Consider the following 27174-nt stretch of genomic DNA (forward strand, 5'->3'; position numbering starts at 1 on the left):
GTGGTAGCCAGCCCCCTCCTTCTAAGAGGCCTAGGCAAGACATTGATTATGAATCTTCTGAACAGGATTCTATTTCTTCTGACTCTTCTAATGAACAGGATTTGTCTATACCTACTTATGAGGACTCTGATGCAGAATATTCCATTCCTTCTGCTTCTCCCCCTGAGGATTTTTTCTTTTGGGAAAACTTTACATACCTTAAGGGAACATTTCCACTGGGAAAGTCAGGATTTTTCTGAATCTAAAAAGAGACTTAGGGATTTTCTTCTTCTTCCGCAGCATAGGCCTTTGGCTACACTTCCTGTTCTAGACATTGTTGATGATGTTTTTTCAGAATCTAGTATGGCTCCTGATTCTCTGCCTCTGGCTCCTTGTAAGCCAGACAAGGTACTACAGGGTTCCTGACTCCCACAAATTTATTTTCAAAAATCCTATTGCTGATCCTGAAACCATTTCTCAGGGTCCCAAGGGCATTAAGGCCTCTACTGCTAAAAATCCTACCCCTTCTGATAGAGATTCCAAGGCACTGGATAGATGGGGTAAGACGGTTTACACTTCTGCAACCTTGGCAATCAGGGCTTTAAACTGTCAATTTCATATACTTGAATATCAACAGCATGTCATGGGACTGCTTAAACAGAAAATTATGTTAATTTCGGACTGTGGAAAATAAAGATTTACAGGATTTATTGCATTCAGCTGAGCAAGTTGGAAAACATACTTTGCAGTGTGGTTTTGATTCTTTGGAGGCCTCTTTCAGGGATGCTGTAACTGGGTCTGTGCTAAGAAGGCATGCTTGGCTCAAAGAGCAAACTCTGCCTGATCATGTTAAAGCAAAATTGTTAGATGTTCCTTTACAACAGGACCGTCTCTTTGGTAATAAGGCTGAAGAAGTTTTCAATAAGATGGAAGATAAAGCTAAATCTATGCAAACTGTGAAAGATTTCTTACAAGTGCAACCTCCAAGATTTAGTAGGCACTGGCCTACTAAGAACTGGTCCTTTCCAGTTCCTTCGGGAGCCACTCAAGTCAAACCCAGACATTCCAGAGGCTCCAGGTTTCAGTCACAAGGGACTTTTAGAACAAAACAATGGGGTGCCTCCACTTCCAAATCTGGAAACAACAAGTCACCTACCAATGGTAAACAATCTCAATGACTTCCCTCTACACTCACCAAGCACATACCTTTTAGCTGCCCCTTTGGGGGGAAAACTGGCACTTCATGCACGAAACTGGCAACTTATAACCCAGGACAAATGGGTTTTAAATATAGTATCCCAGGGATACAGATTTCATTTCCACACGTTGCCAATCCCAAATGGATGGCCAGACCTGCCCCCAAATCAGTGGGCAGAGGCCCAGAAACAAGTTCTGTCCCTCATGAACATGGGGGCTATTCAACCAGTACCAGAAGAGGAAAAGGGACAATGTTTCTATTCAAGACTTTTCCTGGTACCCAGAAAAGACAAATCATGGCGTCCAATTCTGGACTTATCTACTCTAAACACAGTTCTGGACATTCCAAAATTCAAGATGCTGACTCTTCAACAGTTACTTCCTATGCTAGGCACAGATGCCTGGTTGGTAACTCTAGACTTAAAAGAGGCTTACCTGTATACCCCAATCAGGGAATCTTGCAGAAGATACCTCTGCTTCAAAGCAGGCTACTTTCATTACCAGTTCTCTGCACTGTCCTTTGGCTTATCTACTGCGCCTAGGATCTTCACAAAGTGCCTGGCTCCAGTAATTGCATTTTGCAGGCAAAGAAAAATTCAAATATATCCATACCTGGACAATTGTCTAATTCTGGCAGAAAACAAGGACATTCTTCTAAAGCATCTGTTGTTTGTAAAAAGAGTTCTAACTTGTCTAGGGTACACCATAAACGAAAAGAAATCACAACTGGTACCCTCTCAAAAAATTACATTCCTGGGTCCAAGCTTGAATACAACTGCACAGATGGCGTACTTTATGCCAGTAAAGCAAATTCAATTGGTGACTTACTTCAAACAGGTGGCCACAAAAACCCTGCTATCTTCAAGACAAATTCTGCAAGCCTTGGGGTTCATGGCCTCCTGCATTCTTCTAATTCCATATGCAAGACTTCAGTGGTACAGTGCAACTATTTTGAGTATGTACCTTTAACTCCTAGTGGATGTGGCCTGAGCCTTTAAAAATTAAATTATCACCTTACAATTCTAACAAATACTCATTGACAGAGGTCAAATATCAATACAATTGTGTTTGCCATCATGTATGCTTCAAGATAAAATATTTTTAAACCTTGTATGTAGCATGGTTTTGGAATTATTAATGCAAATATGCATAAGTAATATTTGACGCCTAGAGGAGCAGTAGGAGTTAACTGCAGATGCACCTGGAGGCGTCACTCGGATGTAATGAGAAAGGTTATGGAGCCAACATTGTCACAGCCTGGAAACAATGACTCCTATCATACCTTGCCTGCAACTAGAGTTCCTATGGTGGGCAGAGGCCTACCACCAAAACAAGGGACTGCCATTCACTCCACCCCCTGCCACCCAAACCCTAACTACAGACGCATCAGACTATGCTTGGGGGGCTCATCTGGCAGGGAAGTGCATTCAGGGCAAATGGAGCCCAAATCAAATGCACCTTCATATCAATCAGAAAGATATGCTAGCTGTACAGAATGCTCTGACAGCCTTCAAGGACTACCTTCATCCAGGACAATTACTGATAAAGACAGACAACACCACAGTTATGTGGTACATAAACAAGCAGGGGGGTACACATTCCTACCCCCTTTGCAGACTAGCCATGGCATTGTGGAGTACTGCCTTGACCTAGCAAATACAACTACAAGCTCAATTCCTGCCAGGAAAGCTGAATACTCTGGCAGACGAACTAAGCAGAAATCTCATGGACCCACACGAATGGAAACTGGAACCACGAATTTTCAACATGTTGACACGCAAATGGAGGGAGTCCAGACATAGATCTTTATGCCTCACCCCAGAACTATCATTTGGACAAATTCTGCATAAGAACTCATCACAAAAAAGCTTGGAAAGTGGATGCTGTATCATTCAGCTGGAAAAACCTATCAGTTTATGCCTTTCCCCCTCTGCCTCTGCTCTTCACAGTTCTACTGAAAGTCAGACAGGACAAACCAAAAATTATTCTGATTGCTCCAGACTGGCCTCGCCATCACTGATACCCACTCCTGTGCAATGTGTCACACTTTCCACCGTGACACCTGCCTCAGACACCTTACTTACTGTCTCAGCAGAACAACCAAATTCTGCACACTCAGCTCCAAACTTTGAATCTTGCAGCGTGGCTAATCATCTAAATTCACCCTTAGCATCCCTCAGCAAATATGTGATAGATGCCATTTTGGAGGCGAGAAGGCCTAGTACTGGAAAATCTTATACTGACAAATTGAAAAGATTCTGTGCCTGGAACCAATCACAAGGAATAAGCACAGCAGTGCCCAATATTCCTCAGATTTTACGATACTTAACTGAGATGCTTCACAAGGGCCTGTCTTTTTCTTCCTTAAATATCCATGCCTCTGCGATTTCAGCTCATTACAACACAGAACCTCCCCTCTTCTCTCATCCTCTGCTAAAGCAGTATCTCAGAGGGGCCAAAAACTTAAGACCTCCCAGGAGCGCTCCAACCCCTGCCTTGGACCTCAATTTTGTATTGGAAAAACTCACTCACAATCATTTCGAGCCAGCTGCTATTGCAGACCTAAAATTTCTCTCCTGGAAAATTGCTTTCCTTTTAGCAGTCACTTCAACTAGAAGGATTTCTGAATTACAGGCTCTTATGGCAGTGGAACCTTTCATTGTTTTTCATGCGGACAGGGTGTCTCTCAGGACCAATCCATCCTTCATGCCTAAGGTGATATCCAATGTGGCTCTTAATCAGACCATTCATTTGCCAACTTTCTTTCCCAATCCACAGAACAAGGGGGAGTGGATTCTGCATTCATTGGATGTACACAGACAACTTAGATTTTATTTAAATAGGACAAAATCTCTAAGAAAATCTGAACAACTACTGGTGGCATTTGCTGCAGGGGCAGAGGGAAAGGCTATTTCAAAGCAGACTATTTCCAAATGGATAAGCCATTGTATTAGTTTCTGCTATATGCACCATGGTAAAACTATCCCCCAGGGGATCAGATCTCATTCCACCAGGGCTGCATCTACTTCTACAGCCTTTTTCAGAGGTGTACCTACCAGAGACATTCTAGAAGCTGCTACCTGGAGCTCAGTTCATACGTTCACCAAACATTACCATTTACCTCTCTTATCTAAATCCAGAGATGGCTTTATCACTGCTGTCCTGCAGGGCCTTATAGCTGGTCTTAATGCTGTATAATTCCATCCTCCCAATCATAGCTTTGGGAATCTACCCAAATGTAATGACTGCAACAGTGAAACGCGAAGAACATAGTACAGTTGTGTACACTTATCATAAATGTAGATGTTCGAGTGTATTCACTATTGCAGTCCTGGTTACCCACCCTCCAGCCCCCTGTTTTTCTCTTACTATACCTCTAATTTCTTTTACTATGCTTAAAAGCCTTTTTGGTGTGTTTGTTTTTGTTTGGAGGAATATTTTTTGTGTTTTAAATTATATATATATATATATATTTTTTTTTTTTTTTTTTTGCTCCCCATTTGGGGGGGACCTGACATCTGGGGCAAGAAAAACTGATGTAATGGTGTCGGCTGCATGTTTTATACCCCTGACGATCTGACGTCATGGAAGAAGGGACAACAACCGACGCAGGACCCAAGACTTTGTTAATCAGGCCGACTGAGGGCAACCTGCCAGCAAATTAGCCAAATGTAATGACTGCAACAGTGAATACACTCGAACATCTACATTTATGGTAAGTGTATACAACTGCACTTTATATAGACAGGCACACAAATGTGCATATCATATATGTGTGTGTGTGTGTGTGTGTGTGTGTGTGTGTGTATGTGTAAAACTTTATTTTTAAGGTAGGAAATAGTTTAGGGGTGGTGCCTCACACAAAACATTGAATCTTAAACATTCAACAAAAGGAGATGGAGTGTTGGAAACCGTACCTTTTCTGCACTACCATGATATTTCCCTTTGCTGTTTACACCCCATTTCCATCACGCATGACTTCCATTCCACATACCCATTTACTTTTAACAAGTAAAATAAGTAAATATAAACTAGAGGATTCACAGATATTCTCACATCTGTCTGGATATACAAAATAAAAGTAGAAGAAATGAGAAATAGTCAAAACTTCACTAAAATAATTTTAATCAACAAATGGGGTAATGCATAGTGATTTGTAAAGGAGCTACTACTTGTGTACAGGGTACATGGTTTGACACTGCCCACTTCCTTTTACCTACCAAGCAACATTGAGCATGGTACTTAACTGGTCAGTGTTTCCAGATCACCCCTGAAAAGGGACACTTGTGTCCATTTGGCTTACCTTATCAACAAATAAATAAAATTAACTTACATACAGAATTACAGGTGGTACGGCGGTAGCGTTGTTACCTCACAGCAAGAGGTTCTCCTGTTCGATTCTCGGCTTGGCTTGGGAGTGCCTTCTGTGTGGAATCTGCATGTCCTCTCCACGGTTGGGTAGCATTCGAAAGACATGCGTGCATGAATGGGCATGCCTTCGTTGAAGGTTGGGCGTCGAGCTGGCACCTCAACATTTCGTAAAAATCTACTGCCAATCATTAGCGGACCAGAGTTCCGCTGTGGTGACCCCTTACCAGGAAAAAGCCGAAAGACAAACAAACAGAATTACCAAGGTGTCCTTTGAGTGACATCAGTTTGTCAGGTAGAGGTACTTCACTACCATATCAGGACTTTTGCATTTTTCTTCAGATGTTCAGCAAACACTAATTTGATAAGTAGTTTGGCTCAGGGTGGGGGCTTACCTCTTAGAACTATATACTTATTTTTGTAGAGAATTAATGTATTCCTGCTCAAAAAGCAAACTTCCTCATCATCCTGTACTCTTTCTTGCCCTACGTATACCGGTATTATATGCATCCCTGTACTTTTTAACCCTCTTCTCCTAGCTGTAATTCTTTCTCCACCCACTAATTAAAAGTTCTTCACTTTCTTTCCACTGCTGTGTCTGTTCTCCCTCTACCTCATCTACCTCACATCCTTAATATTAGCCTCTATTATTTCTCAACATAACAGTAGTCAACCTTGTCTTGTTACTACATGTCATAGAATTGTATAATTGCTCTCATTGAATATTCTTGTATAAAGTGTTGTTACTAAACCCAATTTTAAACTCTATTATTAATTATGCATATGTGTAATTTTCTGTATATGTTCTTACTGGGCCTCTGCCGAAAATAGAAACTACCTATTTGGACTTTCTGGTCTACATACGTACGTACATAAATACATTTTTGTTCTTAGGAGGTCTTGTTTGGTGAGTAAATGTTTGAGTGAAACCAGATCTGAATTTGAAGATGAATCTGTATTAGCAAATACTGCAAATTTCTGACCAAAGAACATCTAAGAGATTTAATGCATATGTCAAGAAATGGGTTTAAATTGTATTTTTTATTGACCTTATTACCGTAAAAGTTCAAATGTAGTGTGTAGGCTCAGAAACAAAGTTTAAATCACATCTTGCTGTAAAGTTATTGTAAGAGAATTGCCTGTGCCAGTGGTGTAAAAGGATAAAGTTCTGATGACAACCCATGTGGTGTAAGTTTGACTGGCAGCTTGGGCAAAGCAAGGAAGATGATCTCCAAATTTGTAGTGGCACATACATGAGATGTGAGCTCTGTGGTTGTTTACATCGTGTGTGTGTGTGTGTGTGTGTGTGTGTGTGTGTGTGTGTGTGTGTGTGTGTGTGTGTGTGTGTGTGTTGGGAACAGGAATATCCTGCTGACATCTTCACTTTAAGCAACTGAAGGACATTTTCAAGCAGATGCCCACTGCATGTTTCACCCATGGCTGTTTGCTGGTCAGGCACAACACTGGTGGGGCTAAGCAAAGAAAAAAAGAAATCTGCCTTTGATGACTGCCTTAATAGTGTCCTCTTACAGTCAACAAATTGACTGATTAACCAGGATAGGGTTGATGGTTGGGAGGCAGTAAGGGCAAGTAGGAAAACAAATATATAGTAAGAAAATCAAAGCATTTATTATTATGTCATGCTGTAGGACTGATGAATATTGTAATAAGTCCAACAAGGAGGGAATAAAATATGTGAGACCTGTTATTCATTGGTCATAGGTAAGTACTACGCAGTCAGTCTACAGACCTTCATAATACTAAATATTAAACCATGTTAAGAAGTTGCCTCAAGGAGGGCAACACAGTTCCCTTCCTATTATCTGGGTTTACCTTGAAGGTGGCAAGGATGCTGCTCTGCTTGACATGTAGTAGAAATTTGTTCCAGAAGTGTGTATACATTGGAATTATGACTGTATCATGCCGTTGTATTTTATTTATCTGGTGATGAAAGTTTAAGTCTTATAACCAGGTATTTGAAGAACCATTTGTTTTGTGAAGGAATAAGGTCAAGCAGAGTTGGAATTTTTACGTCTCAAAAGGCTAAACAAACATAATCACAAAGAAGTCATTAAGAGACTGAGTACAGGGAAAGTGCTGCCAGTCTGCCTGGATAACGAAGAGTCATGACATGAGACCATTAATCTTTTTTTTTTTTAGCTAGGAATCTTTGGATGTGTGAGATGCAGTTAGACAAATACATGCCAAAAAAGGTATTATATTCAGTAGTCGGTCTAATTAGGGATGAGCAAAAGAGAATTAAGACAACTTTGGGTTTGCTGGACATGCCTTTGAAAATTAGATAAGCTAGGTAGGCTTTCCAAACTACTAAAAAACGTGGTCAAAAGATGAGAATTACTGAGAGTGCCTAGATCCCTTACGATAGGTGTTTGATTGGAATGGCATGTCTCCTATGTAGTATGATCTAGAAAACTTTTGTTTATTGAAATGAACACCACTACATTTTCTCATATTTAGCTTGAGACCGTTACCCTTGTAGCAGTTGTTAACATAGTCTCTCCAGTGTGGGGGTATTTGTGTGTCAGTGAGGAATGAATAACTTCATCCAATTTACAGTTGTCTGCCAGTTTTGATAACCATAGTCCTGGAGTACTGTCATAAAGGTCTGAGCAGCTAATGCAGAAAAGAGGTCCAGTACTAAATTTTGTGATACATCATTGGTAGGTAACCTTTTAAGTTTGTCAGTACTGTCTGCATCGGGACTAGTGTCAAAGCCTCTGCAAGTCTATCTGTATGTACTGCATAAACACTATCAACTGCTTTGGTTTAACTTTTTTAAAAGAAATTATGGAGGTGTAAGAGAGAGCACCTGCTCTTGACATGCCAAATTGATGAGAGTCCGGGGTAAAGAAGTTTTCCATGTCCATGTTAATGACATCTCAGGAAATAAATGTTGCATAGTTTTATATGTGAGGCTAGTAAGACTAATCAGTCTGCAGTTACCAGGGTCTGTGATTGGGACACACGTGTAACATCGTTACAGTAGCTATTTTCCCGGCTTCAAGAATGTAACCAATGGAGAGATGTACATTAAAGAGGTTAAAGTAGGAGTTCAGATGGGCCATATTTGGTACTGTTAGTATAAAGGAACCTAGTATGTAATCAGGGCCCATAGATGAGATGTCTTTAACTTTTCAGAGAATGTATTTCATATTAATTATAGGATGCATCTGGGGCAGTGGAGTCCAAGGAATAGTTATAACTGAGGGTGGAATAAAATCAGATTTTTTTCTCACCCTAGGGTATTAGCCATTTCCTTTAATCCAGAGTTGCAGTGTTGTTATGGAGTAGCTCTGAACATTGTTGAATGCTAGTTCTTATCCTGACCTGTTAAAGACACTGTTAAAGAAAGAGTTGTAGTTTTTATTTTTGGTTTCAGTGGCTATTTTAAGTTCATAGTTAGCTTTGACCTTCCTAACGGTACCCTGAACCTCTTTGCTAGTATGCTTATGTATACTCGTTTGGTAGATATCGTGAGACCTGTTATAAAGCATTAAGTAGTTTCTTTCCTCTTGTTGTATTATTTATTTATATGGGTAATTCCACTTTGAGGGTGTTTTTAAATGTCTTATTATATTTGCTGCAGACAAGGACTGCATTAATATATCTAAGTGATAGTGGAAGTCAGAGGCATACATGGTGGCTTAAGCAAAGGGGTCCATCAGAAGAGGATTACAGAGGAATTTATTTAGGTCATCTAGTAACTGAAGAAAATTAACTTTTGAGAAGTCCCTAAAAAAGAGGTGTCTGCAGGGGATATATGACCAGTTTTGAAGGAAAAGGCCATTGATTTATGGTCTGATTTTAACACAGGAAAATTATATATATGGACGTGTGCAAGAAGAATTTGTGATGATGATATCAAAAAAAATGTTTGGGCACCTGCTAGGGCAGTTAAGGGTCTATATTAGATCAGCAAACACTTAAAAAAGCGAACGCTGATTGATCGACCTTATGTAAGCGAAAGCTTACAATCTCGAACTGTCAGATCAACAATTTTTTCCTAGGGAAAAAAATCGCTGATCCAAAACACATACACACAACACAACCACACCAAACAAACAGAAATCAACACACATACACCTAAAATCTGACACCTAACCCTACCCTAAACTATGCACACACCACTAACTATCCACTTACCTTAACCCAAACCCTAACCCTAAGGTCTGTCACTATCGCACACTCACCTCACCCGCTCCCTAACCCTAACTCACCTAAACCCACCCTAACCCTCACATCCACACAATCGCACACATACCTAACCTGAGCCCTAACCCTAACTCATCTAACCCACCCTAACACTCACATCCACACAATCGCACACTTACCTGAATCCGACATGTAACTTTCCACCACAGCATTGAAAATACCGAAGCAACAGAAACGGACAACCAAATTCTTTCCCTAGGAAAAAATTTGAGTTTCTGTTGCTTCGATATTTTTAACTTTCGCTAAAATAAGGTCGATCAATCAGTGTTCACCTGTTTAAGCGTTCGCTGATCTAATATAGACCCGGCAGTCAACTATTTGCACAAGGGAGTTGGTTACTATACTACTACTATAGTACTTTGGTATAGGTTTGGACATATGTGCCAGTTCCTGTGGAGGGGTGGGGACTGTGAAGCTGTTTATACCTTCCTCAGGAGGTTGTAATCAGCTTTGGAGAAGTTTTTTGTTTGACTCTAACTGGGGGTGGGGGGTTGGGGGGGATGGTAATTTTGAAAGTGGTCAGATCTTGATGAGATCTTACCAGGGATGATGACACTGTAGGGATGCTGCAGTGGTTACTCATGTTGGTTAATACCAAGTCCAAGACATTTTCACCTCTTGTGGGAGTGTCGACTATCTGGTCCAAGGCGTTTGCATTGGCAAAATCAAGGAATCTCTGGGCATTTGTGTTTTGGCTTGAGTATTTATTCCAGTCTGTGGTTGGATAGTTAAAGTTGCCCAGGATCAGGGTAAAGGGTTGAGTCTTGATAGATTCAAAGAGGTCAGGATAGGTGGAGTGGGCATCTTGAGACAAAGTTGGAGGCCTGTTTGAACAGGGGTCTTGCCAGTTGTTAACTGCACCGGAGTGTTTCCTCTGCATTATATTGTTTGACCAGCCTGGAGGTATGTATATCTTTTATATATATTGCAACTCCACCTCCTTTTGCTTTGCTGCCCATGGTTTGGGGTCTGAATGTATGATAGGATGAGTAACCTGGTATAGCTGCTGCTCTCCGCAGCTTTGAACCAGGTTTCTGTGACTGCACAAATGTCAGCATCTTCCAGGGTTAAGAATGCTTGCAATGAGTGAAGTTTCATGTTTAGACTCTTAGCTTTAGCAGCATGACCTTTAATTTATGTTTTGATGAAATTTTCATGTTGGTAGTTTTGACCTCATGCCATTGCATAAAAAAAGCACTATGGGGGAGGCAAGAGCCTTTGCCAGGAGCCTGAAGCCCAAGAGAGACAGATACAGGCCATCTCTGGCAAAGTATCGTGATTTGTCACTCATGTCATCCCAGGCTGTCAGGTGCTGGATCCGCTTGGAATGACACCAGAAACTAAGCCAATTGTTAAAGTCAGTTATTTTCTGTTTGTATTGAGGCATCATTCTGGGTGATGGCAGAATGCTGCTTAAGGCTAGGAACATACCTCCCTGGGACACATATTCAGTGAGCTCGATCATGTCTCTCTTCATATAGTCCAGGGAGGTACGTCTCAAGTCATTCATGCCAACATGGACTATGACAGCGTCATAACAGTACTTGTTGAGAGACTTGAGTGCATGGGTGATATGGCGGATTCTGGTACCCGACAGACAACTAACAGTGACTTTCTCCTTATCCAACCTGGTGAGGGGGACATCTGTGTGTCTCACAGTGGATTCTCCTATGACTAATCTGTTGGGTTTATGTTTAGGTCTTAGTGGCTGTGAGACACAGGTGTGTGTACTAATTGTGTGGAGTTCGCATGTGTTTTTGCCTCGGAGGTCTCTTTTATTTGGGTATGTTTTTGTTGAGGACCTCCGCATATGTGGAGGTGTGTTGTGTAGGTGTGGATGGTGTTAGAGGTGTGTTGTTCATGTTGACAACCTTCTCAATGCCAGATATACTGGCTTGTGGGGGAAAGAGCAATAACTCTAGGTGCTTGATGTAATTGCATCTCTCAAAAATTGTGCTCCTAGATGGAAGTAGTAGTAGAAGGTTGTCCACGTACATGAGGCAGTTGCTACACTGTCCCAGGATGCCCATGTCAACCAGACTGGCAGGAGAAGACGTAGGAAATTGTCTGTCCATTTTTGTCAGACTCTGAGGGAGAGAGGCCAGAGAGAGCTAAGAGGGTAAAGGGTGGAAGGTCTAAGAGTAGTACTACTAGATGATCACACAAGTGCTACTAAGGGAAAATTTCTAGCTGGAATACCTCACAAAGGGTTAAAAACTGTGCAGCTGAAGCTCTGGATGCATCAAACCTGTATCTAGCTAAAAGAATAGATAAAAAGTCATTTTGTATTTTATGGGTTATATGGAATGAAGGAATAAATGAAATTATGTTTAATGGTAAGTTGATTTTAGCAACAATATCAAGTAAAATCAGATGGTGGTTATGGAAAAAAGAATGGGGGTCTAATATTAATGAAAATGTAGTATGATTGTTAAGGAAATTAATGTGTGTAAACAGATTTGTGTATTTAAATATTTGTACATTTCTAAATATTTCGTAAATAAGAGTTATTTTTTATATAAATAAATGACCCCTACTCTTTTCAGTAGGTGCAATGGGATCTTTTACGTCCATTTGAGCCACCACCAAGTCAAGCAGATGGGGTCTTGGTTTAATGTGTCATCTGAAGGATGGCACACTGAAGAATGCAGCACCACTTTATGGTGTACTGCAGTGTTACCAATCCAATTACTTGGTGTGGGAATAGAACCTACAGTTTTCTGTACCAAAGATGTGTGCGCTGTATGTTGCTTCACCAGCACTGCTGTCAAATTGTCTAAAAGGAGCTCCTCTCATTTTCAGTAAACCATCCTGGGTGCACTTTTATTTATTGAACTACTGCTGCTTAGAGTCAGTAGGCACCACTGCCACAAGATTACAGTATTTCAGCATAAATAATACTGAAGTATACATGTTCTAGCACAGCTGTGATAAAGACAGTGGCAGATTTTAAGTGGATGACTTTGTGCTTCTTTGCTTTGCCAGCAATTGCACATGTTACGTTTGCAACAGTACCAAATTAAATTAAATCAAATCTTTGCAGCATAGTCAGTGTAAGAGCAAACATTAATAATGAGATCACATTATGCACTCTGGGAATGGTGTCCAACTCCACTTTGCTGTGCTGTAGCTTGCATTTCTCCTACTAGGCAGCATATTGTGGTGTTGCCTCTGCATATATGTGTATGTTGTATTTTTTTGTAGTTTTTTTTAGGTATTTTGTTTTATCTCTTTCAGTGTTTCTGTTTCTTACAGTACACTAATTCAGGTAGAGTTTATTAGTTTGTAGCTGTTTTGAAATGCTGCTTAGCCAGAAATGTTTGATGTGACCTAGAACCATTGATGTGAAGTGGGGTCTGTAGTGCCTGTCTTCCTTCTCACAGTTGCACATGGTGCATCATTTCTGGGCATGTTCTGGAAGTTAAACCAATGTTACTGTGTGGTGCACCAAGCTCAAAACTCCATGCTGCAAATGCAGCAACTTCAAAAATGTAATTTTGATTGGGGGAAATGTGTGTTAAGTACAAGAAGTACAAAATTGCTGTATTTCACAGTATCTCCCTTTTCTGGAGTATAGCAGTCTCTGAGTTAGTGTACACATAGTGGGGTTTTGGGGGGTACAAACCCCACATCAAGGGAAAGTGGAGGGTTTGCCCATTGTAAAATTACTTTAGTATGTAACAGTTTCAAAGTTTGATGTTTTCAAGTGTAGAGAAGCTTACACAGCCAGCCTTTGAGACAGTAGTGATGGCAGACCTAGTGCCTGTCATGGAAAATCCTTTTATCGATTATCTTGGCTAAAAGGATTTCAGAGGTGCAGTCCTTGTCCATTAGCCCCCCCCCCTTACCATATCTTCCACCGAGAGAAGGTGATTTTGAGGAACAAATCCACCTTTATGCTTAGAGTAGCCACAGAGTCCAGCCTAAACCACTACATAAGCTTACCATTCCCTTTTCTATTCTTCTGCCTGTAAAGTGGGAATTCTTACTGCACTGAATGATGTGTACTGGCAGTAATGCTTCTACTTAAATGCAACATAACTGTTCTTTAAGGGAATGCAACTGTTTGTCTCCTGTGCCCGTCAAAGAGAAAGAGAAAATGTGTCCAAAATTGTACTTCACTGGTGACTAGCAGATTGCATTACATTTTACTCCCTAAAGGAGGGTAGATCCCTACCCTTAGCCCTGACCACTCATTCCAAGATGGTTTGAATATTGCACAGCACTTAACTGGTCATAACTGACACATTTACCAAACACTGTAAGCTAGACAGTACTCCTTCGCATCCTGTGGGGGTGCCATTGTCAAAGGGAAATATCATTTATCGTAGCATTTCCCACATTTGTGTGTAATTATTTGAAGAAGTAATCTTCAGGCTTTAAAATGATCTCTTATTCATGCAAATGTATAACATAAGAACAAAATGTTTGTTTCCTTAAGCTGTATAAATGTAATGTCTGTTATTGTAGAATTTTTCTTTTATGTTTGTACATTAGACAGTGCACTTGATCTTCTCTCTTATTATTTATAGGTTAATGGGTAAGTACTAGGCTATCAGTTTCCAGATTATTACAAGCCTAACCTACTACATTAACCAACCAGAGGTCAGAATCAAACCTTTTACCTTGCATCTCAGTGGTTAGGATGTTAACTGTTATGCCAGCCCCCGTGTGCGCGTACACACACACACACACACACACACACACAGTCACTGTTGGTATAATTTATGTATTCCTTCATTTCTTCAGAATAAAGCACTCAAGGATACTCTGTCAATTAAGTGACTATAACCGCCGGAGGCACAGATACACAGGCGACCCACCGCATACCCAGTCACAGAAATGTATCCAGCAATTAGTGCCACTTTATTGACCCAGTACTTGTCAGATGTTTCATTCTGAATCACTGAATACATACATTGTACCAACAGTGAAGTCGCTGCTGTCAGACACATATAGTCCAAAGCATTACTTCTCCATAGCTCTCTCCTCACACATAGACATACTACTATGTTCTATCTATGCTAAATGTCCCTGATTTTTTTTCTCATATTGCTGTCTGTTCTTCAGACATTTTTTCACATGTTGAGGACTGCAGTCCCTAAGTAATCATTAACAGCTTGAGTTTTAGACTTCATAAAATAAAATGCATGCTGTTGCAAAATGTGTTATTTTATCAAATTTCAAAGAATATAACAATATTTAAAATCTGCCTGATTTGAGAACTTTGGCACCATCTTTTTTTTTATCCCTGATTCTTGAGCCAAGACATTATCAGATGCTTATGTACACAATTCATACCTCTCAAGTGTCCAGATTTTTGCCTCATATTTTGGTCCTTTCCTCGTAAAATCTATGCCTTCTGGCAAACTACTGAAGATTCAATCTCTAAATAATTGCATACATTTGAGTTTCAAACTTTATATCCTTCAGAAAATACATGCTAACACGAATCCTGTTATTCTAGCAACTTTCTAAGTTTATAAGAGTAATATTTAAAATTGGTTCCTTTTTTTGGACCTTTAATTAAGGCTATGTCCAGATTTCTTGTGCTGAGAGGTTGAGATCTATGACACACACACACACACACACACACACACACACACACACACACACACACACACACACACACACACACACACACATTCACCCCTGTCATACCTCTCAACTCCCCAGAATTTTGCAGAATACTCAAATTTTTGCCTCATATTTTTGGTCTGTTCCTCATAAAATATGTAGTTTTCTGGCAAATCACAGAGGAATGAAATAAGAAGATAATGACAGGAATTTCAGTTTCAGACATCATGTCCTTCAGAACATGTATTTCAGTTTCAGACATCATGTCCTTCAGAACATGTATGGTAAAGTACAGTTTTGTACCTACCATAAATGTAGATGTCCGAACTGGATAGCATCTGCAGTCATAACAACTGGGTTGTCCTGTCGTCAGGCAGCCCTTCGGTCGGCCGGATTCCAAAGTCCGGGTCCGGCTTCGGCTGATGTCGCACTTCACCCGACGTCATCTCTGCTGGTCTTCGGGTATAAAGGCATCAGCCGACGCCATTTTCCTCAGTGTTTCTTGCCCCAGATGCCAGTTGCCCTCTTGGAAGGCTAAATTTTGGGTAAATGCCAATGTTTCCAAAAAGATAGAAGGCAAACACAAAAATAAGCATGTATGTACATATATACAAACAAATACACCATAAGAGACTCCCCCCACCAGCTAGCTATTAGGAGGGTAAATACCCTAGGAGTACCACAGAGAGGAAGGAGGGAGGGTAATCCTGACTGCAGATGCTATCCAGTTCGGACATCTACATTTATGGTAGGTACAAAACTGTACTATGTCCTTCATGGATGCATCTGCAGTCATAACAACTGGGTAGAATACCATAGCCAACTAGGGAGGAGGAAGAATAGATTATGGTGTGGTTAGGATCCCTTGCAGTACAGCAGTGGCAAACCCTGCTCGGGATCTGGAATACAGAGGTAAATTATAATGCTTGGCAAATGTATGCACAGAGGTCCAAGTAGCCGCCTCAATAATGTCCTTGGTTGCCACTCCTCGTAAGAAGGCTGTGGTAGTGGCTGTTGCCCTTGTAGAATGAGGCCTTATGTTCTGTGGAATTGGTTTTCCATGGAAGGAGTAACAGAATCGTATGCAATTTCCTATCCATTTGGAGATTGTCTGTTTGGAAATAGCTTTTCCTTCCCTTCCTGTTGCATAGGCTACAAAAAGCTGGTCAGTTTTTCTGTTACTTTTTGTTCTGTCCAGGTAGTAGCGTAGCTGTCTATGTACATCCAAGGTATGCAGCATTCTTTCCCCTCTGTTTTGTGGGTTGGGGAAGAAGGTAGGTAGGTGGATTGCCTGGTTTAAAGACACTCTGGATACCACCTTAGGCATAAATGTAGGATTAGTCCTCATGGACACTCTATCTTGGTGGAAGATTAGGAAGGGTTGTACTGCCATTAGGGCCTGAAGTTCAGAAACCCTCCTTGCTGAGGTTATTGCCAGTAGGAAAGCAGTTTTCCATGATAGATGCTGTAGGTCTGCTGTTGCTGCTGGTTCAAAAGGTGCGAGTGTCAACTTTTCTAGCACAAAGTTCAAATCCCAAGCTGGCAATGGTGGTTTCCTAGGAGGTTTTACATTCTTGATCCCTCTGAGGAACTGCCTGAGTAGAGGATGTGAAAAGACAGGTGGATCAAAGCTGTATTCTGCTGAAATAGCTGATGCATGTATCTTGATGGAGGAATAGGACAGGCCTGTATGTAGAAGCTCTGCCAAATACTCCAGAATGTTAGCAATATCTATATTCGACACATCTTTTCCTCTTTCAGCACTCCAAATGACAAACCTTTTCCATTTTCCTGCATAGTTCCTTCTTGTTGAAGGTCTGCGGGCTTCAAGGATAATGTCTTTAACCCTTTGGGAAAGTTCTGGATTAGTTGCTGCTATGTGATGTTCCATGCAGTCAGTTGCAACGTTTTTAGGTTTGGATGCATGATGCTGTAGTTGTTTTGAGTTAACATCAAAGGCATCAGGGGTATTGACCACATTTTGTCCCGAGACATGCTCCTCAGCAATGGGTACCAGTGTTGTCTTGGCCAGTTCGGAGCTATCAGGATTATCCTTGGACGTTCCTCCTTGATTTTTAGTAATACCTTGTGCATCAAGGGAAGAGGTGGGAATGCATATGCTGTCAGACCTTTCCAGCTGAAGGAGAGCGAATCCACTTTCCATGCAAGTGGGTGGAATGTCCTTGTGCAGAATTTTTGAGCTGGTGATTGAGAGGGAAGCGAATAGATCTATCTGTGGCATTCCCCATTTCTTTGAGATGGTCTTGAAGATGTCCGGGTGTAGCATCCATTCGTGAGCATCCGAGGTGGTTCTGCTTAACATGTCTGCTAGAGTATTCTCCTTTCCCGGTACAAATATTGCCTGTAACTGGATGTTGTAGCTGAATGCCAGGTTCCAAAGGTCCAAAGTCATTCTGCATAGGGGGTATGAATGAGTGCCTCCCTGTTTGTTGATGTACCACATGACTGTGGTGTTGTCTGTCCTTATCATCAAATGGCCTTCTTTGAGAAATGGTCTGAATTTTTGGATTGCCAGTTTTACTGCCAGCATTTCTTTTAGGTTGATGTGCAGGTGAAGCTGGTCCTCGCCCACAATCCTTGTACGCATTTGTCCAGCATGTGAGCCCCCCATCCTAGGTCTGAGGCGTCTGTTGTGATGGTTTGGCTTGCTTGATAGTTGTGAAAGGGTAGGCCTGGGTTTGACTGGCATGCTTGAGCCCACCATAGGAACTCCTGTTTTAGGCATGGGATTACTGGAATTTCTGCTTCTAGGCTGTGCCTGTGTTGGGACCATAAATTCTTTAGGTACCACTGTAGTTTTCTCATATGTAGTCTGGCATGTGGAACCAAGATTATGCATGATGCCATGAAGCCCAAGGCCTGCAGAACTTTTCTTGCTGTTAGCTTGTTCTGTCTTGTTAGTGCCAAGAAGTAAAGAGGGAGTTCTTTTGTTTTTCTGCAGTTAGGAATGCCATTTGTTTTACTGTGTCCAATTCGCGCCAAGAATGTCCTTGTTTGGGATGGTATCAGCCTTGACTTTTGTAAATTGACTGTGTATCCCAGTGCTTGTAGCAAGTAAATGACCCTTTGTAAGTCTGTTGTCAGCTTGCTTTTGTTGTCCCCTTGTAGCAGGCAGTCGTCCAGGTATGGATAAATTTGGATTCCTGTAGTCTGCAGTGGCGATTACTGATGCCAGGCATTTTGTGAATACTCTGGGCACAGTAGATAAGCCAAAGGGCAATGCTGAGAATTGATAGTGCTCTGATCCTGCAAGAAATCTGAGGTATCTTCTGCAAATTGGTCGAATGGGGACGTGCAGGTATGCCTCCTTGAGATCTAGAGTTACCAGCCAACACTCCTTGCCCAGCATGGGAAGAAGTTGCTGTAGGGTCAGCATTTTGAATTTTGGGACAATGATGTATGTATTTAAGGTGGACAGGTCGAGAATAGGTCTCCAACTTTTTTCCTTTCTTGGAACTAGGAATAGTCTGGAGTAGAATCCTTTGCCTTGTTCTGTTATTGGTACTCTTTCCACAGCTCTCATCTTTGTTAATTGCATTATCTGCTGTAGAGCTTCTGTTTTTTGATTTGGAGGCAGGTTTGGCATTCCTCTTTTAACTGGTAAAGTGTGAAAGTGGTACCGTAACCTTGGTCTATGGTTTGCAAAATCCACTTGTCTTTTGTGATATAGTGCCAGTTCTTCGAAAATAAGGTTAATTTTCCGCCTAATGGTGCTGCTATTTGTTCCCTGGTAGGCGGAGTTAGAATCAAGTCACTGTGATTGTGCTGTTGTAGTGGTAGTGGCTGTGTCTGTGCCTCTGTTATTACCTTGCCACTGTCGTCCTCTGTAGGCACCCCTCTGGATTGATTTCTGCCTCTGGAACGCCTATTCCTGCCCCTTTGGGATCTTGTGGAGTCAGGAAAGGACCAATTTTTGGCAGGCCAGTTCCTGCTAAACCTTGGGGCTGAACCTGCAAGAAATCTTTAACCGTTTGTACAGATTTTGCCTTTTCTTCCATTTTCTTCATTACCTGCTGGGCAGGTGTACCAAACAAACTGGCCTTATCCATAGGAGCATCTAATAACTTAGCTTTAACATGATCCGTAAGACCTGTTCCTTCAGCCATGCATGTCTTCTTATCACTGTGCCAGTCATGGCTGATCTAAATGAAGCCTCCAGTGCATCATAGCCACATTTTAAGGAATGGTTACTAACCTGTTGTATGTTATTTACCATTTCTAATACATATTTCTTATCTATAGAGTCATCAGAGGATAGCTTTTAGTTAACTGATCAAGCATAAACTCTTGGTATTGTATCATGTGAAACTGACAGTTTAAAGCTCTAGCTGAGAGAGTAGCTGAGGTGTAAACTTTTTGCCCCATCTGTCTAAAGACCTGGCTTCCCTTTCAGAAGGAATAGGGTTTTTGCTGTGGTCGAGGCTACTGCCTTAGGCCCCTGGGATATAGTTTCGGGTCTGCAAGTGGGGCCTTGTATAGGTGATGATGAGTGTCTGGCACCCTGTAAAATCTATCTGGTTTGGCAGGGGCTGGAGGTAAGGAATCTGGTGCAGTGCAGACATCATTAAATGCATCGTCCACAACAGAGAGGACAGGAGGTATAGCTAAGGGCCTGTGTTGTGGAAGGTGCAGAAAAGTCCTAAGTCTTTTTCTGGAATCTGAGAAATCCTGTTCCTGCCATTGGAATTGTTCTCGTATGGCATGTAAGGTTTCCCCAAAGGAGAATTCTTCTGGTGGAGAAGCAGCTGGAATGGATTCTTCAGCATCTGAGTCTTCATAATTGGAGAAAGGAGCCTCTGGCTGGTCTGTAATATCTGAGTCATCCGCAGAATCATCAGAGGACACAGGCTCGGGGGGCTCTGCTCTAGGTCTCTTTTCTGGGGGCTGAGAGGCCCTGTCTGGTTGAGATTGAGATCCCCTAATTAAGGATATTAAATCTTCTGCCAGAGTAAGCATTTGTGAACTAGAAGTGGGCCTGGTTGAGGGGGGTTTAACAGGCACTGATTTAGTAGATTTGGCTGCTTTAGCCCTGGCAAAGGCCTTAATAGACATGGCTGCAGGAGGCCTAGCAGCACCACGTGCTGGGGTAGAGACATCCAAAGGGATGGTGACTGATAAGTCACTAGTAACCACTGTTGTAGGTAAAAGTTCTGAGGCCGATTCAAGTAAGGTAGCAGGAACCTCAGTAGTAGTCATTTATTCAGCTGTACTTTGAGCAGTTTTCTCGGTTTCGGCTGTCGGTCTTTTTCTTTGCGTTTTTTAACAATTTGGGTAGTCGGAGGATCCGACGGCATAATGTACGCAAAATCTGAGCCGAAAAACTGTTCAGCAAACTCCGACCGATGCCTAAGCGTTCGTCGGTTGAATGAAGCACAGGCCGAACAGGCTGCTACGTCGTGGTCTGGGCCTAAACAAGGCAAACAGTAAGAGTGGAAATCTTTATGAGGTATTTGTTTCCCACAAGTTAAACAGTTATTGACTTTTTCTGACATCGGCTGAGGCAAGAAAGAGTCCCCAACGGGGTACTTAGCTTTTAGAAGTCTTCGAAGTAGTATTCGGTAGTAGTAATCTCTGGATCTGACCGACCGGCACTTGCGAACAGCTTCTGCTTCGGGCGCCACGCGGCAAGAAAGACTGAGGAAAATGGCGTCGGCTGATGCCTTTATACCCGAAGACCAGCAGAGATGACGTCGGGTGAAGTGCGACATCAGCCGAATTCGGACCCGGACTTTGGAATCCGGCCGACCGAAGGGCTGCCTGACGACAGGACAAACCAGTTGTTATGACTGCAGATGCATCCATGAAGGACATCACAAAACATGTTATTTCTGGCAACTCTCTAAGTTTATAAGAACAATATCTAAAAATTGTCCCTGTTTTGTGGCTTTATCATCATATTATGTTTGTCCAGATTTTTTTACTTTGTACACTTTTTGATTCAAAAACTCAAGTCAGTTATTTTTGCATTTAATTTTGCTGTTAAGCACAGCATCTTGTAAAAATGTCTTGAAGCTGGAAACTCCTACCATGACATCATGAAAGATTGAACTTACAGTGGGTCACTACCTAAATTACTGTATAAGCTACTATTTCTCCATGTTAAGTGCAAGAATAGGAGAGTCATACATCCTAGTAAGACTAGGGTCCAGATTCCAAAACATGGGTGTACCAACGGATTCCTAAATATGGATGTAACAGGGGTGCACAGTATCTGTCATTTCGCTTTCACTACATTGAGTATCAAAATTCAGCCTGCCTCAAGGGTCACATCATCCCAGGGGACAGGATCTGCCAAATTTAATTCCTCCAGTGCTGACAATATGAATTCACTGGGAACAACCTGCCTATTGAGTTCAGTGGGAAACCACTACACCAATGTAAAATAATGAAAATCAGAAGTATTTGGGAGCTCTCATTTGCTTCCATCCTCAGGAACAGATACTTGATTGGTCTGTATACTGTGATGGTGTTTGGCTGTAATTGCAGTTTACGAGCCAGTCAAAACTGTGTAGCACAGCCAACACTGTTCAGTGTGGAACATAGGAGCAGCTATTTGATTGGCTTGTATACCACGATTCCGATTGGCAGTAATTGCTGTATACGAATCAATCAAAAGTCGTGTAGCAGAGCCAAAGCTGTTCAGTGTGGAATAGCAGAATAGTGTGTTCGGTTATGGTCAAATGAGGAACATTCCGCATAATCTGGAGTACTTGGCTGCTCAGCTTTAGCTTGCTGCTTTTGCCACTGCAGATGAGTACCATCTTCCTGCAGGGAAAGCTACCTTTCAGTGAGGATTTTTTTTTTTAATAGTTAAGTTTGTTTGCTTAACAGTGTATATGGATAGACATCTTATAGTCCCTGTGATCTCTTGCCTAATGTATTTTTATGTTAGATAGGGTATGTATTACACACACACACACACACACACACACACACACACACACACACCTGAAAGAAGGCTTCCTGCTGACTCACCCCCTCCATTTTTTTTTGTAACAAGTCTGACTGAACCCCATCTACATCTGCATTTGCTTACCTGTGCACAGCTATACTCTTAAAATATGTATTTTAGCTACTTACTCCTGGGTAACACCAAGGAGTGGTCAAGCAGAGGCAGCCATTTCAGTCCCTTGCTGGTAGGTGTTCATCTCAGTCCTCCCTGCCTCGCTGATTTGCTCCACATGAAGCATCCCAGCCTGTCCAGCAGTACAGAATCTGCTTCCAAGTTTAGACAGCTTGTGAATTTGACATGCTGCCTGTGCATCAGCATGCTGGTCATTTTGTGTTCTGTGACACACTTGGGCATGTCATGTTACATGTATAATTTTCTTCAGGGGCAGGATGGTGTGGAGCAGTGGGAATTAACACCAGTAACTGACTCAGATGGCAAGTTCTGGAAAACAAAGTTCTAAATAGCAAAAGTCTCTATAGTTTTACTTAGAATTAGGTATCAAAACATGACACAATTTTTTATAAGAATGAATGTTTTGTATTGAAAGAGAGACAAAAGAGGGTGTTGCTAAATCACTGAAATGTGTTTCTTCCCCCTTTGAAGGGGTTTGTCTTGGTTTTCCTTAGCCTTTTTAGTAAATAAAACCTCCCTCCCAGAACCTAAGGAATTTGTAATCTTATGTGACTTTTTCTTTCCAAGTGACCTGAGCTCAGTGACACCATATCCTGCAGTTTTTTAAAGACAATAGGTCTGTGCTTTCAAAGGTACAGTCTCTGCAAGGTCCCAGGGGTGGATGGTTATTTCACATTGTGCTGCCTGAAAAGAACCCGAGGCTCGTGACGGTGTAATTTGAGAGCGTGCAGTGCTTAATCACTGTTAAGGCACTGTTAATAGCATGGCTATTTTGGTCACTTAGCAGTAGTTTAAATCACTAGAACAGAGGGGCTGTCCTTTTGAAATTAGCTACTTAACTTAGTGTATTAAATTTGCTAGCAAATATTCACTCTGATGTATGCTGGTGAATTAGGAACACAAGCACTCTGTTTACAGGGATGATTTGTTCAGTCACGTACTAGGTGAGCAGAATTTGTAGACATTGCCCACTGATCTTTGGAATGTAGAAGGTTTGCAGACGAGTACCTGAACACAATGATCCATGACATTTTTTAGCCAGATCAGTCTGTCAGATACACTTAATTATTCACTTGTTTGCTTTTATTTGGTTAAGTGGCCAGACCCTGTAGCTTTTTCAGTCATGACTGAAATTGCAGGAACAAGACTGTATTAAAGGAAAGCAAAATAATCCGTGCAAGAGAACCTTCAAGTCAAGCAGTACACATTAACAGTAAAACAGTACTTTTAAATAATGCTGTTAGAAAAAAAAATTATGTTGAAAATGTGTCCAGAGTTATACTTCCCCGACAGCTAACAGATTGCATTACGTTTTCCTACCTGAAGGAAGTCAGATGCCTATCCTCAGCACCCCCATCTCCAGCCATTCCATGATAGTTGCAGTAACTGTGTCAACACTGAGCGTATTTCACAAACACTGTAAACTAGACAATGCTTCCTTATGGTTTATATTTATTTATGCATTGTTAACTGAGTAAGTATACTGGTCCAAAGACTCTCTTTCAGGCACGACCTTGGCCACCAGGCAACAACAAAGCCGTCCATTCACCTCTCTGTCCATCCATAACCACTTTTCCCCATTTTTGCACTTGGACTTGGGGTGTCACATCACCAGTGACAGTCATGTAGAGCCAGTGTTTACGCTGCTTGGTGGCTAGCCCTGCTGCGTTGTTCTTCCATACCACAAGCGCATGCACACACACGCACGCAAACACATGCACACACACCTACGGACAATTTACTATGCTAAATCCACCTACTGTATGTCTGGAATGTGAGAGGAAACTGGAGTACCTGGAAAACACCCACGTGAATACAGGGAGGACATACAGATTCCACACAGAAGGTACCCTAGCCAAAAATCGAACTGGAGGACCTCTTGCTGTGAGGTGTGATGCCCGTGTCCTGGCCCAGCAATCAAGGAGCCTCAATCCTCACCACTAACACCAGAGTGGGCGTCTCATATGAGAAGAAAGGATAACAAATACACACAGTAAAGTGCAATTTCCCTTAAGAGCACACAGCTCCTGTGCTCCCCAGGTCCCCAATAAGACTCCCCACGGGCACAGCTATAGGGTCCATATCTCAGCCTAGCTGGGCAAACTAAAATCTCCAGCACCCTCTCTGTCCAACCATTGCTTCGTGTCCCTGCCCAAGTAGCTGACACACACACACTTTGAGATAAGAGATTATACAACCACACAGACACTTCTGGGGAAGGCTGGCACAGGTTCGCCAGCTATGCCCCTTTTACCCAGACTATACGGTAGTACCACTTGCCACCACTCAGCTAATACTTATCAGCTACTCAAAGGGCCTTAAAAGGGTGTCCAATTATTAGCAATATTAATATCCAATTGGTAAGTGTGACTAATCAGCCAAAGCTTATTTGAAGTGACTTGGACAGTAAACTCTATAAATATGCAATGTACTCTAGAGCTTAAATTATCTCTACACAAAGCAGTCACAGTTAAAAGGTTTTAAAATATTTAATAATAAATAATTAAAACCACAAGACAATACTTTCTACTACACAATCAGTGCTAGTCAGGAGAGTTCAGAGATCACAAAGAAATACTTAAAATAAATCAGTAGTACAGTTCTGATATCACAGAAAAAACACTTAGTCTAATCTTTATAGTCCTAACTATTTCTACAAGAAAACACACTTCTAAGATAACTTACTTAAGACAACAGGCAGTGCTGTAGGTTGGATATCAAGACAAAAATGCTTAATAATCTCTGGATCTCACTGTTTAAATTGAAACTGCAGTTCTGCTAAAACATTACATCATCTTTTTACACTTCCTGGAGTTCCCAGGCTGACAGAAGCTGCATTTACATTCTTTTACACTTAGAGCAATAAAGGACAATCCACATGTAAATTCTGGTCATTAACTTTAGCCTTAAAACAGGCAGGAAGCCTTCATCTAGCCGGACTGGAGCCGACTTGTAAACATGAAAGGCAGTGATGAAATACTTTTAATTTCAAAGGACCAACAAGAAATGCTTGACTTAGTTTTCTTTACAGCAGATGGCAATGTTGCCACATTGTTTTAAGTTCAACATTTCACATTTACATATGATAGAATTATCTGCACGATTCTATCTGGCTAGGCTGGCAGCCTTCACCCATCTCTGCCAGTCTTCACATGAGGCAACGGTATTATTGGTATAACAATATTACAGGCACTAGGCATGTATGAAAGCATAAAACAACAGACATTGCAGTTTAGGTATAAAAACAGTTTGCTCGCACGTGTGTGTATATGTGTATGACTATAGTAGTCACAGACCAGAAGTTTATTAAGGAGCCTATAGGTAGTAAAGAAAGGGGGAAAGGATAATGTTACTGTAGTATACTCAAAGATTAAAAAAAACTAGTTACATAGCTGGGAGGTTAATAGCACACCTAAATAGTCTGTGTCTTGTACTTGTTGACTGGATGAACAAGTGAGAGTGATACCTTTTTTTAACTGATTATCAAAACTAGTGACATTTACAAATTTCCTCAGTATGTCTTAAAGGATCTGCTAACTTTTTCAGTGGTGGTATTGTACTGTGCGTCCTGTGGTATTTTGTTCATAATCAGGTCCTAACTTGAAAAAATTACCTTTCGGCTACTGCTCGTGTATAAAGTGGTATAACAAGGAGGCCCACATTAGTAGGAATTGTTTAAGTGGAAGATAGTGCAGGTCACTGAGTAGTTTGTAAGTTAAGGTATTCAGATGAAATGTACTGCAAGTTAAATTAGTTAGGTATCAGCACCCTTCTCATTCAATAACAGGAAAAACTGAAATGTATATTCTCTGCAACTGGATGTGCAGTCTCTGGCAATCTGAATTGCATTTCTGTGGCACTAGAACATTGATGGATGGGGTGTCCAAATATCTGATAATGTGCAATTGCACTGTAGTTTGACATAAGTATATAGGAGTCGCCATGACATTTGATCTGTGACAATAGAGAACTTGCAGTTAGAGTAATTACTGTTGGCAGTGCTGGGACATAAATCACCCTCATGAGGAGCTCTGTGAATGCAGGTAAAGTAAGTATTTATTTAAAGTGTATAGCAGTGGTTCCCAAACTTTTTCAATTCTCGGCTCCCTTGTTGAATCCAGGTTTTACCAAGGTGCCCCCCCCATCAAATACTAACAAGTATACTTTGTGAAATTATTTTTTTTTAAATTAAAAGGGTTAGCTAGGTAAAAATAAATAACACACGTATTTAAGATAAAAAAACTTGTAATTGTAATTGAACAAATTAATAACACAGGTATTTAAGATCACAAAAACATACATTTCAATTCAACTGTCCAGAATTTCGTAAAATGTCCAGATTTTTATATTTGGTCTACTTCAGATCACATTTATAGTATTCTGAGGTGGGTTTGTCATAATGATTGAGGTCTTCACTTTATAGACACGGGGTACAGGGCTGATTATGACCTACAGGTTATTAATCTTTTGAGCAGATCATTAACAGTCAAGCGTACTTTTCCATTATCGGGGCAACAGTTTGGTCCGCCTATGCTGCTGCTGCAGATGTGACACTGAGGTGGGGCCCTAGTAAAGCCGTGACATATTGCACTGCACTTCATGAACATGGAGAAGTACTGTACAGAAATATTTCAGCTTTGTTTGGCAGCATTGCAACTGTGACCTGTTTTTTTGGAAATGCTATAGCTTGACTGCTGTTAGAAGCAGTGAAAATG

The 27174-nt window shown here is 41.3% G+C and overlaps 1 protein-coding gene across 2 annotated transcripts in view; it reads left to right on the plus strand.

Moving 5' to 3' along the window:
* Positions 1–27174, plus strand: part of CASKIN2 (CASK interacting protein 2) — a 1742750-nt gene that overhangs the window by 812891 nt on the left and 902685 nt on the right. The gene's annotated exons all lie outside the window — the stretch shown is intronic.

Source organism: Protopterus annectens, chromosome 10.part0 (assembly GCF_019279795.1).
Source record: "Protopterus annectens isolate FY-2018-M chromosome 10.part0, PAN1.0, whole genome shotgun sequence".
NCBI classification, from domain to species: Eukaryota; Metazoa; Chordata; order Ceratodontiformes; family Protopteridae; genus Protopterus; species Protopterus annectens.